Source organism: Antechinus flavipes, chromosome 5, assembly GCF_016432865.1.
Source record: "Antechinus flavipes isolate AdamAnt ecotype Samford, QLD, Australia chromosome 5, AdamAnt_v2, whole genome shotgun sequence".
In the NCBI taxonomy this organism is placed as follows: domain Eukaryota; kingdom Metazoa; phylum Chordata; class Mammalia; order Dasyuromorphia; family Dasyuridae; genus Antechinus; species Antechinus flavipes.
The window spans coordinates 63,932,675-63,951,304 of NC_067402.1; the positions used below are offsets into that span (position 1 = coordinate 63,932,675).

The 18,630-nt window shown below is 38.3% G+C and overlaps 1 protein-coding gene and 1 long non-coding RNA gene across 2 annotated transcripts in view; one reads left to right on the forward strand and one right to left on the reverse strand.

Moving 5' to 3' along the window:
* The window catches only part of ODAD2 (outer dynein arm docking complex subunit 2), a 219,329-nt gene extending 216,316 nt beyond the window's left edge, over positions 1–3,013 (reverse strand). The window contains exon 1 of the mRNA XM_052000267.1: positions 2,918–3,013. The gene's annotated coding sequence lies outside the window, so the exon portion shown is untranslated. The remainder of the gene's footprint in view (positions 1–2,917) is intronic.
* A 239-nt stretch (positions 3,014–3,252) lies between these two features.
* Positions 3,253–18,630, forward strand: part of LOC127564034 (uncharacterized) — a 42,415-nt gene continuing 27,037 nt past the window's right edge. Inside the window, exon 1 of the long non-coding RNA XR_007954174.1 lies at positions 3,253–3,350. This is a non-coding gene — a long non-coding RNA (uncharacterized LOC127564034). The remainder of the gene's footprint in view (positions 3,351–18,630) is intronic.

Here is an 18,630-nt window from a genome sequence, read left to right on the forward strand (position 1 = left end):
AGACAATTATGCTATTGAAGATAGCTTTTTTACTCAATATTCTGCTAGGAAGAGTTACCTCCCTTCTTACAACTTTTGTAAATAAATAGTGCAATGATGATTGACATTTATAATATCAATTCTGTAACATTTGCATGATCCTACATTGCATTCCACTTGATTTAATGGGAATAAAAGTTCAGAAGTTTTGCTTTTGTTTTTCTTTTAAATTCTTTGAAAATCAATAATTATAGATGATATTTATGAATGGTAGCTAATGATAGTAGCTTACTTCTACTCCTAGGAGTTACCTAAATAGCTACTTAGCTAGCATTTATATAGCATTTTGCCCTGCTAATCATCACACTAGCCCAGAGAGATACATGCTATTATTATCTTCATTTTACAGTTGAGAAAACTGGCTCAGACAGAGGTTAAGTGACTTATTCAGGATTCCACAGCTTGTGTCTGAGGCAATAATTGAATTCAGGTCTTCCTGACTCCAGGTCTAGCTCTCTTTCCACTGTACCACTTAACTGCCTAATAAATAAAATATTAATCCTGGGGATCTCTGAAACCCTTTTAGAAGGTCTACAAATTCAAAAATAGTTTTTATTTCCAATATGGTAAATATCTATAAATATAATCCAGATAAACAAAAACACTTTGGAGAGATCCTCAATAATTTTTAATAGGATAAAGATACTGAAAACAAAAGTTTGAGAACCACTGCCTCAGAGCATCCTACTCCCTATTCCTACAATAAAATAGAGTTTGCTGTATTTCGGATTTCTCAAGCCACTACATGTAAAAACTAATTAAAATAAAATCTTTTAAAACTTAAATAATCCAGAAGGGTTGTAAAGAAAGTTTTATCATCCAAAGAATAATTTTATAATCCTCTGCATTATTTTGGCTATACAGAGCTAATTTAAGAAAAGAAACCTTAAAGAGATAAATAGTAACAAACTATAATTCTAAATAAACTGTGAAATTAATTTCTAATCTCTTTTCTTGTTTACTGATGTGCCACGTTGATTTTTTTTTTTAATCCTAGTGGCAAAATAGAGTACTAGAAGGTAGAAGATCCAGGTTCAAATTTGGACTCTGGGACTTACTAGCTGTGTGACATTGGGCAAGATGTTTAACTTCTATTTGCCTTAGTTTCCTCATCTGTAAAATAAGAATGATCATAACAGCATTATTTCTCAAGGATATTATGAGAAGATAATTTTATATATTTATATATTTCCAATATATATAAAGTGCTTTATGACCTTAAATGCTGTTCTATTACCAAGCAAAATGAGGATGGTAACATTTCAAGGTAGCAATTTAACTTCTCCAAGATCTCACACAAGAAAATCAAAATATAAGACAAAAATTAAGAATTCACAGATTCAAACAAGCTGTTAGCACATGTAATTCTATATTTTAAAAAGTCATTAAAATCTGCTATATTTAAGTGAAATTTGATACTGGTTATCTTGATCTTCCTATTTTTTTTGTTTTGTTTTAAAAGCCAAGTTTTTAAAACACCTATCTAGTATATTTAAGGTACTTTGCCAACAGTTCTTCTTATTAGAGTCACAAGTAAGATAAGTGCATTATGAAATATAGGCATTCTTCAGAGGTAATGTAACTAACAGAATACTAGCTTTGTAGTCAGGGAGATCTGAGTTCATATTCTACACGTGACACTTACCAGCTGTGTAAACCTTGGCAAGTCACTTAACCTCCACTTCCCTAAACTGCCTAAATCACAGACGAAATCCCTCATTTCCTGTATTCATTATGCATTCAGAGTAAAAGTGAAGTGTGTGATTCAATAATTTAGGCAAAAAAAATTTTAGTTCTCCTACCTAAACTGAGCCGTTTATCCCGTTCTTTGTTTACTTTGATATTAAAATGAATACAATAGTTTTTGTTCACCAGACATTTTTAAGATTCACTTCCCCACAAGGTGCTTTCCAAATTTTCATTTATTACAAATAACAGAGGCCTAATCCAGAAGCTAACTCATGCATAACTCCTATTACTCAACTGAGCTTAACACCTAAATGTTGCAGAACGGAATCCTTCATAAAGTTTGAAGATATGTGTACTGTATTACATCCAGACACTGACTGCCAAGAAGCCTGCCTTGGCCATTTAAAGAAATAGAAATGGTTACGGGAGGAAGAGAAGGCCGACTTCTCAGAATTGAAGGAACGAGAGAGCAGGGATGGAGAAGGGGATACAGAGCCTGCAGAGAGCGGCCGATTTGGGAAGGAGCGCAGGGCTGAGGATTGGGGCAGAAGGGGACAGGGTTACAGAAGAAGGAGAGCGGGGAGCTCAGAGGCTGCCTAGGAGTCAGGGGGTGCCGGAGAATAAGGGTCCCAGGGACAGTGGGTGAGATTAGGACTGGAGGGCGGAGAGCTGGATGACCAGAGGCCGCGGGAGGCGGGGCTTGTAAATGGGACAAGGTTGGGGGGATGGAAAAGGGAGACGATTGGGGAGTCGTGGGCTGTAAAAGAAAAGGGGGGACAGCGTCGAGATCAGGATGGAAGTGTTGCTGAAATAAAGAGGGGAGGGGCTCTGAGGTGGGCGTGTCTTTAGGGGAGAGGGCGGGGAAGGGGCAGAGTTGGGAAGGGCTAAGGGGCGAGGTTACCTTGTGGGAGAAATTAAGGAAGGGCAGGGGGATGGCTCCGCCTGCGGGATGGAGTCAGATTTTTTTGCTGTAAAAGTGACCAGAATACGCACCAAAGCTGGCAGAGCCGGGAAGAGCTGGAGGAGGCACGGGGCGAGCCCGAGGTTCGGCTGCGGGGAGCCCCATTGCCCCCCTCCCCCTCCAAGTCCCAGCCTCTAGAATGGTCTCTGCCCCTGAGGAGGCTGCGAGAAGCCGCCCGTGACCCTCCCCGCCCCCAGTCTCCCAGGCCCGCGTCCCCCACTCACTCACCTGTGTTTGGCAAGCAGGAGCGGGCCCACCTGTGCCCTCTAGTCAACCAGCTCCGGACAGTTACTCGCTCCGGGACCTCCGCTCAGCAGCCGCGGTTGCTAAGTCGCGGGGGAAACACCGCAGCCCGGGCGCTGCTAGGAGACCCCGCCTGCCCGGGGGGCACCTGGGGGAGGGGCTCCCTGGGATGCCCCGCCTCCTGGGCAAACCCCGGGAGGGCTGGAGGCCCCGACTGAGGCTGATGAGGGGTGGCCAGCCTGAGGGGCGAAGATGAACCCCACAGCCTAGCAAGCTGAGAGCAGGACCCCCCCACACACATCCCAGCCAGCTTCCTCGCCCCGGCAAAGATCAGGAGTCTCAGTCTTGCCCCGCGGACACTGGTGTGCTTGTCTGCCCGTTGTATCCGCCCCGCGGCATGTGACCTCCTCAAGGCTAAGTTCTGTTTTGCTTCGTTTTTGGCGGGCACACGATGGGCATTTAATAAATGTTTGTTGTGGTAGGCCTTTCCTGGTCCCCCCCCCCCCAACTCCTTTTGTTGCTTGCACGTTGGCTTCTCCATCAGAAAAAGCCAAGATCCTCCACTGCCTTCAGAGCCACCTCCAGTCATCCTGCTCTCCATCTGAACCCGGGTGGCTCTGGAGGAGAGAGTGAGGCAGTGACCTTCTACAGCCCTCCCCCACTTAAATCCAATTCTCTTGCATGGGATGGCATCACCTCCCTGATACCGTGGTCCTCTTGGAGAATGAGGGACAGACAAAGCGATCCTTGAATTGGGGGATTCATTTGGGGATTATTTTGGCCTCTTTTTGTACCCTTTGCACTTAACCGTAGAACCTGTCTCTTATCTGAGTGGCTGAATTGAAGACTCTGGAGAAAAAAGAGGAAGGTCAAATAAGTAACTTTGGTCAATAATTCTGTGAGCTTGCATATTGCCCACTCCTGCAGATAATGACCGATATCTCTTGCCTCCTCATCCTATGCAATACCTGTCCACTTCATGTCTTTCTGTGAAATTTTATAAAAGTTGTACCCAAAGTGCTAGTGGCCTCCCTCTTATGGCTCTACCATCCCAGAAATATTAGCCCCTGGGCTCATTGTCCATGGGACAGATATGTCCCTTCTCTCCTTTTCTTCCCACCAGATATCCTTGGTGTCTTTTAAGCCAATACTGGAAACTATGTTGCTCTTAGTGACATGCTGCCACCTTTCTTACTGGCTTTAGAATTACTTAAAATTTTGCTTCTTTTATGATTATGATATCATAGCCATAGTATGCAGCCATATAGAATCACTGGAAGAATCTCATAGTTTAATAGATGGGCTAGAGGAAATGGAAGACCTTGGGATGAATGAGCACTGAACAATACTCTAAATGTGATTCTAGTCTGCTCTTGCTTGTCTGAAACAAATGGAATAAATTGCCGCACTGCATTTTATAATCTGACCAAAATTTGTTTTTCCTTTGTGGATTGCTCAGTCAATCATTTCTTAGTGGCTTTGGGTTTCCCAGAAGAGGATCCAGTATTATAACACCTGAAAATACCTGGAGAAGCTAAGTAATACAATGACCCATAAAACACAGGCCAACAATCCTAAAATAAGGCAAATAGCAAGTGATAATAACAACCTAGGTCTTAAAAAAATTCTTGGAATAGTTGTGAAACTATTCTGTTTTCTCTCTTTTAAGTAAACTCTCTGCCCAGTCCATACCTAGAATCTACTCCCTCAATTCTAATTCCTTTTAGAACCCCTAACTACTTTCCAGTAGATTCAGTTCAGGTCCCACAGCTAGGGAAAACTTTTTCTAATCCTTCACCTGTTGTATATTCTATTCCCCAATCCAATGGAAGTTCCTTTATGGAAGAAATTCTGATTTCAGTCTTTGTATTCCCAGCTTTGTATTAACTAGGCTGTTAATTTAATAAAAACATGAATTCTTCTGCTAAGGTAGTGGGAAGTTTCTATAGCAGGCACTTGAGTGAAAGATGTGATCCTTTCCTTACCCAGTTTGCTTTTCTCCCCCATCCCAAAGCCTTTACACTTTGCTGTCATCTGTCCCTTGGCTTTTCACCTTCAAAGACCATGTGGATGCAGGTTCTTACTCATATACTACCACGACCACCATCCCCTCAACATCACCAATCCGGTCAAAACTGACATCACCAATTGCCTTGTCTCTGGGCATGCTCACCACAAGGCTAAGAATTAGGAAAAACTTGCGGCATCAACAATCAGATTTCTTGTTAGGTACTCAAAGATGCTAAAACTCAGAGGTAAATTTTTCAAATCCTAGGAGTGGAGGCAAGAGAAAAGAGCTTAATAGATTCAACACCATAAAAATGAATCAGTCAGCTAGCCCCTGATCCTCCTTCATTAAACACATTAAACATTTTATCTTTGAAAAACACAAGAAGAGATCTCTTCAAAAAATATATGTAAACTTTTATACAATCACGATCATCAGATTGAAACCGTCAGTTATTTAGACGCAGTAGTAGATTATTTAGATCTCCCAAAGGTTAACTTAGTTGATTGTCATGTAATTGGTCATTAATGATGTTGAAAATTAAGTAAACTGATCTAAAATTATCTTAAAAATTGTGGAGTCTGCTGAAGAGAAAATTTTGGTGAGACACAATAACATATTCAATCATTTGAGGGACCATGACTTGAAAGAAGATAGCACAATTAAAAACAAAGGGTGGAAATAGTCAAGTCAAGTATTTGTTGAGCTATTACCATGTGCCAAGTGGTGTGCCAAGCATTGGAAATATAAATACAAGGAAGCCTACATTCTTATGGCTAATAAGTCATGAAGGGGAGCCGAAAAGGAGATGAAATTGAGATAAAGAGATTTGGTAGAGAAAGTCCCATTCTGGAAGAGAGTAAAGACATGTTTGACCTGGGGCACCTCCTTAATGTTAAAGGACCAGACAATCAGAGAAAGTCCACAAGAGGTCATGTCCAATGTGAGTAGTCCAGGGATGGAAGAAGTAGTCCAATGATCCAGGTAGGAGTTGGAGGTGGTCGATTTGGGTTCTATTTACTGAAAAAAACATGCTTATAGTCATAGCTATCTAAAAGTGAAATGGGCTGCTTCAGGAGACAGTGGGTTCCTTTTCATGGAGGTCTTTTAGCAAAGGTCAGGTTGTCCACTTATCAGGGATGTTGAAAAGGCATTCCTACCAGAATGTAGATACATACCTAATAATGATATTAATCAACCAACAATCATTCAAAAATCACCCATTATGTACCTGGCATTTTGCTAGAAACTGATATGAAAAAACCCAAATGAAAGGACTCTATACTCAAAAATCTTATACTTTATTTGAAATGGGGCAGAGGGTAGGAAAAATAGAAAATTAAATCCTAAAGAGGAATGTGGGAGAGGAAGGATATTAAGAATTGTAGAGCTCTGAGTGGCCTTTGGGCAGATGGTATTACAGAAGTTTCTAGAGGGCATAGAGAATAATAGAAAGGAACATGTGGTCACAATGCCAGAAAATCAGATAAGCAATAATAACAAATCTAGAAATGTTTATTGAAGGCCCACACAAATGCACTGGGGAATATTGGGGGAAAACAATTTAGAATTCTAAAGGAAAAGTCATTAAATTATGGATGCCTTTTTATTAAAAAAAAAAAAGTCCTGCTTTCAATCTAGCAATATTTTTAAAGCATAGATCTAATCATGTCATTCACCCACTGAAAAATTTTGCAGTGATCTCATCTTATCTCAGATAAAATACAAATTAGCTTCACTGACTGTTTCCTGCCTTACCTTTCCAGGATTATTTTCCATTTTTACCCTTTGAATGCTCCACCATCCATCCAAATCACTCTTCTTACTCTCCCTCATAATCAATAGTAATTAACATTTCCTCTCCCTACCCCAGTCTTTGCATTGCTTGACTCTAGTTCCTAGAATGCATTTCAAATCTCAGTTCAAGGACCACTTTTAGCATTGAGGTCTTTCCTTGGCTCCTGCAACTACTAATGCCACCCACTGAAATTACTTTGTATTTTCTATGTGTATACATTGTATTTGTATCTCTTCGGACCCATTGCTTCTCATAGAATATTATGTAAGCTCCAAGACCTTAGTTCAACTCCAGCTTCAGAGACTTATTGGCTGTGAGGCCCTGGATAAGTCCATTTAAATTTACCTCAATTTCCTTAACTGTAAAATAGGGATAATAGCACCTGCCTCACAGGATTGTTGTGAGGTTCAAATGAGATATAGTATTTGTAAAAGCACTTACTAAAATATCTTTAAAATTAAAGTTGGATCTGATGCCTTAGAAGGTCTCTTCCAACTTTGCAGCTCTGAGCCTACAAGGGCCATTTTGTTTTTATGTTTGTCACTAATTACAAACAAAGTACATGACACATAGTAGGTGATTGCTAAATGAGTGTTGGTTGATGGCTATCATTACTGGGGCATGTAGTCCAAGGAGGTGAGAGAAAGATCCTAGATATACAAAAAAATTATTTTTACATTACTCTCTACAGTAGAAAAGAACTGAATCATCAAATGACTGAACAAACTGTGGCACATGAACATAGTAGTATATTGCATTATAAAAAATGGCAAAAATTAAGACTATAAAGAAAGTTAGAAAAATTTGTATGACCTGAGTGAAAGAAGAAAGAGGGAGGGGGAAAGGAAGAGAAGTAGAGGAGGAAGATGAAGGGGAAAGGAAGGAGAAGAGGAGGAGAAAGAAGAAAACTTACAAATGATCACAGTAGTTTAAAGGAAAACAGCTAAAACTAAAACTAAAGGCTTCAGAAGACTAATAAATGCAGAGACCAGTGGTAACTTCAGAGAACTGATGGCAAATCATGTTTCTTGCTTCTAGGCAAAGAAGCAGTGGACTATAGATGTGGAATAAGGTATATATTTTCAGTTGTGGCCATTGGATTGATTTGTTTTGCTTGTGTATATTTATTTGTTGCTCTACCTGGTTTAGACTTGACAGAACAACAAGATGCATCTGAGCAGTCCCCTGTGGACTCCTCCTCCTTTTTCCTTACCCCTTTTATAATGTTAACTCCCTCTTCCCCATAAGACTGTAAGATCTCTAAGAACAGGGAGGGCTTTACTTTTATTAACAGTATTCCTAGCACATAGTACATTCCTGGAATATAATAATAAATGTTTATTGAATTAGATTGAGAAAGTTCTATGGGGAAAGGAGAGAAAAGTCATTGGAATGAGAATGATTTGTGGAGGGGGGGAGAATAAAAATATTTTAAGATAAATAAAAGTCAATAGGATGAAGACTAAAAACAAATCAATAGATTTGTGGACCAAGAAATTGTTGGTGAGTTTAGAGACAATATTTCTTCAAGGAGCTGAGAATAGAAGCCAGAATCCTGGGGAAAAGAGATTGGAAAATGATAAGGAAGTGAAGGCAGCCAGCAGAGAAGACTTTTGCTAAAGGGATAGCAGCGAAGAGAAGTAAAAGTAGTACACTCAAAGTAAGGGAGTTTCAATGTGCATTTCTATGATGTTTTTAGGCAAATATTTCTCATGAAAGAATACTTCAGCGTGAGAGGACAAAATATCTTTATGAGTTATTTTTCTTGCCTCTGGATGTATGAAAAACACCAATTACTAAGTTGTTCCTCTTAATATTGTATGATCTGCAAATGTGATCAATATATTACCTATTCCTTTATCCAAGTCATTCATAAAAATGTTAAATAGCACATGGGTAACCAAGCATTGAATCTGAGGTTCCCCACTAAAGAATTCCTTCACAGTGGACACAGAATCATGAATAATATACTTCTTGAGTACAGCCAGTCATTCACCAGCTCTGAATACATTTAATTTTATTGTTATTTAGTGTTGTCATATCACTCAATATTGTTCACAAGAACAGCATGAGACACTTCACTAAATGTTTTGCTAAAAATCAAGGTAAACTATATATGTGAGATTGCCGTGATGTACCAGTAATAACCTGATCAAGAAAAAGGAAATAAATTTAATCTGGCATGACCTAGTCTTGTTAAAATCATACTGATTCTTTGTAATAACTGATTCCATTTCTAGATGTTCCCTTAACATCACTTTTATAATGTGTTCTGTAATTGTTTTCAGGCAAACTCTCTGCTACTACCTTGTGCTATTTTTTATTATCACATGAAATAATATTTATAAAGTGCTTAACACAGTGCCTGGCACATAATAGATTCTATATAAATGCTAGCTTGCTTTTACTATTATTTGAGCAATTCAAGTCCAATGCAAAGCGGGGTTACCTCTCTAGCAAATCCAAAGTAATTTCCTTTCTGGAAGAAACCCAATTCTTTAGGGACCTATCTGGGTCTTTGAGTAAAAGTAGGATTCACCAGAATGGGGGGAGGAGATGAGAGAGGAGAAAAGGCGTCTCTCTAGCAAATTTGTTTTACTTCTGGGAGAAATGAATTTCTGAAGAGAAATTGGGATTCATAGGAAGAAAGGATTGTATCAACTGTTTATAGGCTACAATGAGTCCTTTATATTGATTTGGGTTGTGTGAGGTGACATAAGGGTTTTCCTGTACCCACTATGCATGGTTACCTTGAATGCCCCCTTTATTTCAGTCTTCACACCACCAACTTAGGGCTGATACTTTATATATCAGAAAATGGAACCCCAGTTGATTAAGGAACTTAACCAAAGGTCACATTGTTAATAACTGTCAATGTGAATACTTGAGTTTTCTGATTCTCAAACTGCCCTTTACAAAGTTGTTATGCTGTGATATATTTCAAGTGTCAGTATAAATCACAGGAAAGTTCAATGGCTGAAAAATTACCTTTTGGAGACACAGAATAAATATATTTGAAAGGAAGGAGAGAAATATTTCACTGACTTGCTGAAAATAATTGCCCCTCTTAAGAGAAGTAATAGAAGATTGCATGGTTCACATTCATATCACAAATAAAATAAATAAAACTTCAGAATTTTAAGAAATCATGGAATTTTGACAACAGGCCTACTTTTCTATTTCTACATATATGGTTCACTGCAAATGCAATGTACATGATAAAAATGATAAATGAATTTGACTTTGAGAAAGAAATCCTTTACCTTGATGCCATGAACTTCCAAAGGTAGATCATAACCAGAAATGGAAAGGACATTAAAAAATCATTTAATGCAATCTTCTAATTTTACAAAAGAGGAAACTGAAATTCAAAGAGATTAGTGTCCTGGCCAAGGTCACATAGGTACGTAACAGAAATGAGACTCCCACCTAAGTGTTTTAGTTTAAAATGCACTACACCACCCTGCCTTTCTATCGGATTGTAAGACTATTAGAAAAATTAAGACCAGTCTCTATAATATCAAACACAAAAGACTGGCCTATTACAGCTGATTTTAGCAAAGTTTGATGTTTTCATCTAGAATTCAATCTGAAACAAATTTGTTTGATTTGTCTTAAAATTTTTGGTTGAAAGCAACTTTATGGAGGAAGTACAATGCTTTAGTTCTTTTATCTTCCCTCTTTTTAAGATTTACCTTTATATTGTGCTTAGCTATTTCCCCCACTCGATTAAAACTACTTTGGGAAAATAATAATAAAAATTTCTAATATATGAAACCTGAATTTTGGTTAAAAAGCAACACTACATAGTTATTGACTTTTTTTCTATTTCCGAGTAATTACGACCTCTAGAAGTGGTCTGTAGGGTAAAAGAGTAGCTTAAAAATATTGTACATTAAGTAGCATTCTGTCTCAGCTCTGGAGAAAGAATTGGATACTTCTGGAATGTTGCACAGTGGAATGAAGAAAAAAGTTATTTGATATAGAAAGTAGGCTGTCTGGCCAAGAAGTGATTACTCCAGAAGTCCTCAAGGAGAAGAGAAGATTTAATGGGAGATTTGATATTTTGGAAAACAAACTGAGGATTAATAATATCCGGGTGATGTCTCACAATCACACCAAGGGAGATGCTGAAGGCTTCTTTTTCAAATGGCTTCCAGATGCCAAGTAAATCATGGTCCTCAGCTGAAAGTGACTAAATTTTGGAAAGAAAAAAATACATTAGAGGAGTAGTATTATTTTGCATTTCTAACTTAGTAATATCTTTAAGGAACAGTTAAGACTGTTATAACATTAACAATGAAAAATGCTTTTCAAAGATTCTTTCCCTTTAAAAGCAAGAGGAAGCCAAGGGCTTGCTGGGGGAAAACCAATCTTTTATGACTTCTATGTGGTGTTTTTATAGAATGAAATATGTAGCTAAAGACTTTTTATGGTGGAGATGATCTTGTCTCTTTTATTGGCCGGTGTACATCACTCTTCTGACAAGAATTTAAGAGTAGAAATTTCATCATTAAGTTCAGCCGGCAATTCTTTCAGTATGTGTATTTCTTCTTAAAAGAAATTCTCTACTAAATACCCCTCCCCAAGTTACATAACAATACTAAGCTTGCACTCTCTTGCCAAAAATGGGGAATTTTTCTGGTGGACCATTCCAAGGAGGTCCTGTAAGCTATGAGCACTATGCACATTGGTGGTTAAACTCAGTTCTACCCAGGATGTTTCAGTTTTCTTCTCCTCAAAGACAGAAGGCAAAGTTGGCATAATGAAAAGATCAGTTTTTGAGAGGAATTTGGGGAATGAATGAAATACAGCAATCACCAAACGACAGGGATTTCCAGTTTTGTTTTGTTTTTTGATTCGCCAAGCCTGGAGAGAAAAGGAGAAATTTTCCTGCTTCCAGATCTGGCACTCTATCTACTGTACCACCTCATTGCCCCCTCATTAAATATAAATTCTTGTAAAGTGTGTTTTGCTTATTTGTTTACAATGACAGATGTTTTGTGGTGATCCATGGAATCTCTTGCTATGCTTAAGTAATTAATGGGGAGAAAAAAATTAAATTTCATGGCTTTTGAGGTAACTTTCCTACTTCCTTCCTTGACCACCTTGTTGTCTCCCTGCGGATTCCATTTTTACCTTTGATAAATTCTTCAAAGTCCAGTCAAGTACTACTTCTGACAGGAAGCCTCTCCTGATTCCCTGACTCTGATTTCTATGGAAGAAGGTAAGAATTTAACCACCCCAAAACTTCAGGCAGAAGGCGATTGCTCAGATATCCCAAAGCTTGGCTCTACACCCCCAACATCCCTCCAGAGCCTATTCATTTTGGAGTGAGATCAGAGAAGGAAATGAGGGGAACAAGACTTTATTTTGCTCCATTCTCATCTTTCACAGACTTCCTCTTTGTCATTGATGTTTTCATCCTGGATGAAATAGGTGGGAGTATACCTGCCCCCAGAAGCCAAAGAGAAGATGTGTTTGTACTCAAAGAAAAAAAAAGTTATTTCAGTGACTCATAGCTGGACTGAAGCAAAGGGTGAGACACCTGTTTGATGAGATTTAGCCCAAGCTTAAAAGCTACAGGCTTTAAGAGTGAAATGGTAACCACAAATGTCAAGTGTAATCATAATTTCCTGGATGATCTCTTTTACATGACTTCTTGCATGCAAGTTTTCATTGGTAATATGCTGTACCCTATTTATACCAACCATTGGCCTCTGGCTTGCATGCGATTTTGATTCTTTGAAGCCTGTGGTATTCTATGATTTGGAGCCATGTGGCATCATTGAAAAGAATATACTGGTGTTAAAAAGATAGGTTTTTATTTCAAGGAGTTGCTTGGAATTGTTGAAAGGATTGTGCAGTTTCCCATTTCAGCCTATTCTCTTTTTGGTATTTAATTCTTGGCCCAGCACACCGTCCATCTGCAGCTTCTGCACAAGAGATCTGCACAAAAGAATATTTTTTTTTTGCTGTGTATGTGTGTGATTTCATCAGCTTGAGAATCTCCCAGTTTGAAAACTTCTCTACTAATGCAGATCGACAGTTTATCTGTAAAGAGTTATTTGGGGAAACTGAGTGGGCAAGTGAACTGCCAGAGATAACACAGCTAGTAAGTATCGACTTGAACCTGGATTTGTCTAACTCCAAGTCAAGTTGTGGGGATACTGGGAGGATCAAATGAAGTAATGAATGTAAAACACTTTGCAAATCTTAAAGTGCTATATAAATGCCAGTTATTATTATTAGTATTATCATTATCCTTCAGTCACCAGGCATAAGGGACAGCCAGAGAAAATGCCCAGAGCTGAGATATGGAGTGTTGGAGGTACAGCAAGGAAGCCCTTGTCTCTGGGTAGAAAAATGTGTTAAAGAGTAAGATATAAGAAGACTGGAAAGGTGAAAGGGGGACTCAGTTATAAAAGACTTTGAGTGACAGAGATTTTGTATTTCATTCTAGAAACAATAGGGAGCCACTAGAGTTTATAAAGTGTGTCTGAGTGTGTTGGGGTTGTGGGAGGGTATGTAGTCCAACCTGCCCTTGAGGAAAATCACATTAGTGGATAAATAATGGATGAATTATAGGGGAGAAAGATTTGAGGTGGGAAGATTCTTGCAGTAGTCTAGGTAGGAGGTGATGAAGGTCTGCACTAGAGTTGGGTCAGGCTCAAAGGAGAGAAGGGGACGTATGGAAAAGGAATAGAAACGGTAAAACTGATAGAATTTAGCAAAAGATTGGTTCTGCAGGTCAAAAGAGAGAGCCAAGGTTGTGAGAAAGTAATAGAGAAAAGGGCAAGTGGTTTAGGGGGAAAGATAATGGGTTCCTTGAGCAAGATCATCCATTTGGCTGGAACCTAGACTGAGAAGAGAAATCCCATTTAATAAGTCTAGAAAGAGATTGTCAACTGGGGCTAGGTGGTAGATAGCTTTAAATGCCAAACTGATCACTTTGTATTTGATCCTGAGATCAAAAGAAAACTTTATTGAGCTCATTAAGTATGGAGGTAACATAGTATTGTAAGTTCAGCCAAAAGGTGCTTTAATTCAGTAGATAAAGGCATTTGTGAGACCTAAAGTTTAAAACACAACAGATGGATTCATGACCTAAAATTTAATTTGTTGTTGAATCATTTTAATCATGTCTGACTCTGTGAATTCATTTGGAGTATTCTTGGCAAAGATAATGAAGAGGTTTGCTATTTCCTTCTCCAGCTCATTTTGTGGATAAGGAAATGAGGGAAACTGGGTTAAGAGACTTGCCCAGGGTCACACAGCTGGAGAGCATCTGAGGCCAGGTTTGAACCGGGAAAATAAGTCTTCCTGACTCCAAAGCCAGCCTTCTATTTATTGTGCCACCTAGCTGCCCAAAATTTAATTAAAGGTGCTTTAATTATTGAACTTTTCAAATACATAATACAAGAATTCATAAATATAAAAAGAATCTTAAACACAGCTCCCTTTATGTAATCACTGAGTCTGAAGGCAACCTGCAAGCTTGGAAAAGATTTCTGAGAACTATCTGCTGTCAGATTAATCCTTTTATAATTCAAACCAACAGATGTGCAACATGGTTGTTGAGGCTGGAGGACTGTAACAGCCCCAGGAGATAACTCAAGGTCATTCTACATAGGACCAATGCTTTAGGGAAATCCCTCTAGTAGCTGTGGAGGTCAGATTGGAGAAGAAAGAATTCTACACTTACCTTGCTGTTCCTCACAGGTGACACACCACCTCCTGTCTCTGTCTTTTCTTTTTTTCCCCTCTATACCTTTTTATAGCAAAGACATGTCCCCAACCCTGGAACATCTGCCCTCCTCTAGCATCCCCACTTTCCTTTGAGGTTCAGTTCATGTGTTACCTTCTAAATGAAGTCTTTCCTGATTCTCCTCAACTGCTAGTCCTCCCCTATCCCCCAAGTGAGAACAAATAGGAGGATATTGCAATAATCCAGGTAGGAAGTAATGGGGAGAGTGGCTCTGAGAATTGAGAAGGGGAAGTTGAGGAGAAATGCTTTGGAGGTAGAATGGCAAGGTTTGTTGTGGAGTGATAGTGAAAAGTCAAACATAAATCCAAGGCTATCAACCTAAGTGACTGGGAAGATGATGGTATCCTTGAAAGACATGATGGAGGGAAAGATGGCAAGTTTTGTTTTGGATGGGTTAAATTTAAGATGAGGCATCCAATTCAACATATCCACTAGGCAGTTGGTGACTGGGCTTAGGAGAGAGTTTTGGATTGGATACAAGAAGTGTCCTTCATAGGGATGATATTTAAACCTGTGATATCTGATGGAGTCACCACAAGTGAGTCTGCAGATTGAAGAGAAGAGGGCTTGGGATAGAATGCTGGAGGATTCCCCCATTAGGGAGGTGTGATGTGATTGGTGATCCTTTAAGGAATCTGAGAATTGGCAGGCAGGAGAAAATGCCAAGAGAGAACAATGCCAGGAAAGGTCAGGGGGAAAGAAAGGAGTATCAACATCGCCAAATGCTCCAGAGCGGTCAGAAAGCTGGGGGCAGAGAAAGACCCCATTAGTCGGTTAGAGATTACTACTCACTGTGGAGATGGCTCTTTCAGGTGAGTGATGACGCCAGAAGCGGGCTCACAGAGGACGGAGAGGGGAGAGGAAGGTGAGGAAGCAGTCCCGACCAAAGCAGGCAGCTTCTTCTGGGCATTTCCATGAAACGGGAGAGAGATCAAAAATGATAGAGTCAAAGTGAGACCTTTTTTTATGGCAGGATGGTGTATTTGGAGGTGAAGGAAAGAAGCCAATGAATAGGGATAGATTGAAGTATAACAAAGAATAGGCAATGAGGAGACAATCCTGGAAGCACACGAGACCTACAAGAATATCTGATGAGCCCTACTCTCTTTCTGGTAGAGTAAAACAACATGATACCATGATTATATTTGGAAATTGTCTTAGAGAACTCCAAGAGGGACAATGAACCAGAAAGAAAAATTGACCTTATTTGGGTCAGGCTCCTGTTTTTGAACCTGATCCACGTAAGGCTGAAGTCCTTAGAGGACCACAAGCTATGAGTTACATTCATAGGATGATAATATAATAGATTTAAAGTAAAGAAACCAAATGAGGAAACTGAGGCACATTGTTGTGAGGACTAAATGTTTATGTAAAGCATTTTGCAAGCCTAAAGCTCTATGTAAATGCTGGGTATTATTATTATTAATATCATTATTTTATCAATGATGGGAAGAATTTGAACAATGTTTAATAATAAATAGGGAATTGATTAATAGATAAATTATTTCAACTGTGATCAAATATGATATTTATAAAGTGCTTAACAGCACAGTGTTTGGCACATAGTAGATACTTAATAAATATTTATTGATTGAGTTGACGTCTCTAAAATCATACAACAATTATCACCTATAGAAAACATAAATTTGAGAACTTTGTCCAATGATGAGTAATAACATAGTGGAAAACATGGTCATATTAATATTGGCATTCTTAAAATAAATATAAGTAGAATATTGGCATTTTTAAAATAAATATAACTAGAAAACAAAAGGAAATTGAAAGTGAGTGGACAGAATTGCCAGGTTTTCTTTGGAGAAGAAAATGTTGGAGTTAACTAAGTTGGTTTCATGGGCACCCAAAAATAACCATTAATATCACTCATGGCACACTTTGCTATCCCATCTTACAATGTATATGATAAGCATAAACGTTCAAAAAAATTAGCATGACAATAATTGCAACTTACCCAACAGTATCTGTGACAGAGATATTCTATGAAGACTCTTCCAAAGTCAACACAGTAAAAACCATTTCAATTTTCATATTAATGTATGTGGCAGATGGGTAACTTAAGTGCTCTGATGATACTTATGAAATATTGGGGGGAAAAATAAAACCAAAGAAAGGTTTCCAGAAATTCAGTGGATTCTTGGATCCATTCATCCTTTCATTCAATTAGCATTCATTAAGCACCTATTATATTCAAGACACACTATGCTAGTGAAGAATTTTACAGGATAAGAAGGCATAGAAAAATTTCATCCTACATTCTGGAACTTTTCTCAGCATCTAGGGCCTTCTCATCTTGGAATATCCATCGCTATGCTGGTATTTCCCCTTTTCCTACTGTGGAGTTTCATCTGGGTTCTCCATTTTGGGAATTCCCTCAGACAAGCAATATTTCATTTCTCTCCTGGATGTGACTCTCTGGACTGTTTTCTCTTTCTCTCTGCCCATTTTTAGTTCTCTTTCCTGCATTATCTTCCCCCAAAAGACTGTAAGCTTCCCGAAGGCAAAGACTGACTTTCTTTTTGCTTGTATCTCTAGAAATTAGCAGAGTGCCTACAAACTTGTTTGCCAGCCTACACCCTTGGAGAAAATACCTCACGTTGATAAAATCATAAATTTCTTATATAAGGTGTCTTTTTTAACTTAAAGGACAAATGTTCTCTGTGCTTCTTTCTTGCTTTAAAAAATATATATACTAATTTATATTCTTTTGAAGAATGCTAGAACATAAAAATGTATATATCATCTTGCTATCTTAGAAGATGAATGTTTGTATCCTGGCTACCTATTGCTTGTATAATCTTGGACAAAGGTCTACAGTTCCTTGGGCTCCCTTTTTTTCTTTTTCTTTTTTTTTTTCATAAAATGAAGGTATTGCATTAATTTATTCAGCTAGATGATCTCTAAAGTACATTTTGATTGAAAACCCTATCACCAAATGTATCTGAGATGCATGGAAAAATTAGCTTTGAAAAGTAGCTGCAATGAAAAAAAAATCAAATGAAGGTGGCCTAGCTGTACCTGATCTAAAATTATATTATAAAGCAGCAGTCACCAAAACCATTTGGTATTGGCTAAGAAATAGATTAGTAGATCAGTGGAAAAGGCTAGGCTCACAAGACAGAATAGTCAATTATAGCAATCTAGTGTTTGACAAACCCAAAGCCCCTAACTTCTGGGAAAAGAATTCATTATTTGATAAAAACTGCTGGGATAATTGGAAATTAGTATGGCAGAAATTAGGCATGGACCCACACTTAACACCATATACCAAGATAAGATCAAAATGGGTCTATGACCTAGGCATAAAGAACGAGATTATAAATAAATTAGAGGAACATAGAATAGTTTATCTCTCAGACTTGTGGAGGAGAAAGAAATTTGTGACCAAAGATGAACTAGAGACCATTACTGATCACAGAATAGAAAATTTCGATTACATCAAATTAAAAAGCCTTTGTACAAATAAAACTAATGCAAACAAGATTAGAAGGGAAGCAACAAACTGGGAAAACATTTCACAGTTAAAGGTTCTGATAAAGGCCTCATTTCCAAAATATATAGAGAACTGACTCAAATTTATAAGAAATCAAGCCATTCTCCAATTGATAAATGGTCAAAGGATATGAACAGACAATTTTCAGAGGATGAGATTGAAACTATTACCACTCATATGAAAGAGTGTTCCAAATCATTATTGATCAGAGAAATGCAAATTAAGACAACTCTGAGATACCACTACACACCTGTCAGATTGGCTAAGATGACAGGAAAAAATAATGATGAATGTTGGAGGGGATGTGGGAAAACTGGGACACTAATGCATTGTTGGTGGAGTTGTGAACGAATCCAACCATTCTGGAGAGCAATCTGGAATTATGCCCAAAAAATTATCAAAATGTGCATATCCTTTGATCCAGCAGTGTTTCTATTGGGCTTATATCCCAAAGAAATACTAAAGAAGGGAAAGGGACCTGTATGTGCCAAAATGTTTGTAGCAGCCCTGTTTGTAGTGGCTAGAAACTGGAAAATGAATGGATGCCCATCAATTGGAGAATGGCTGGGTAAATTGTGGTATATGAATGTTATGGAATATTATTGTTCTGTAAGAA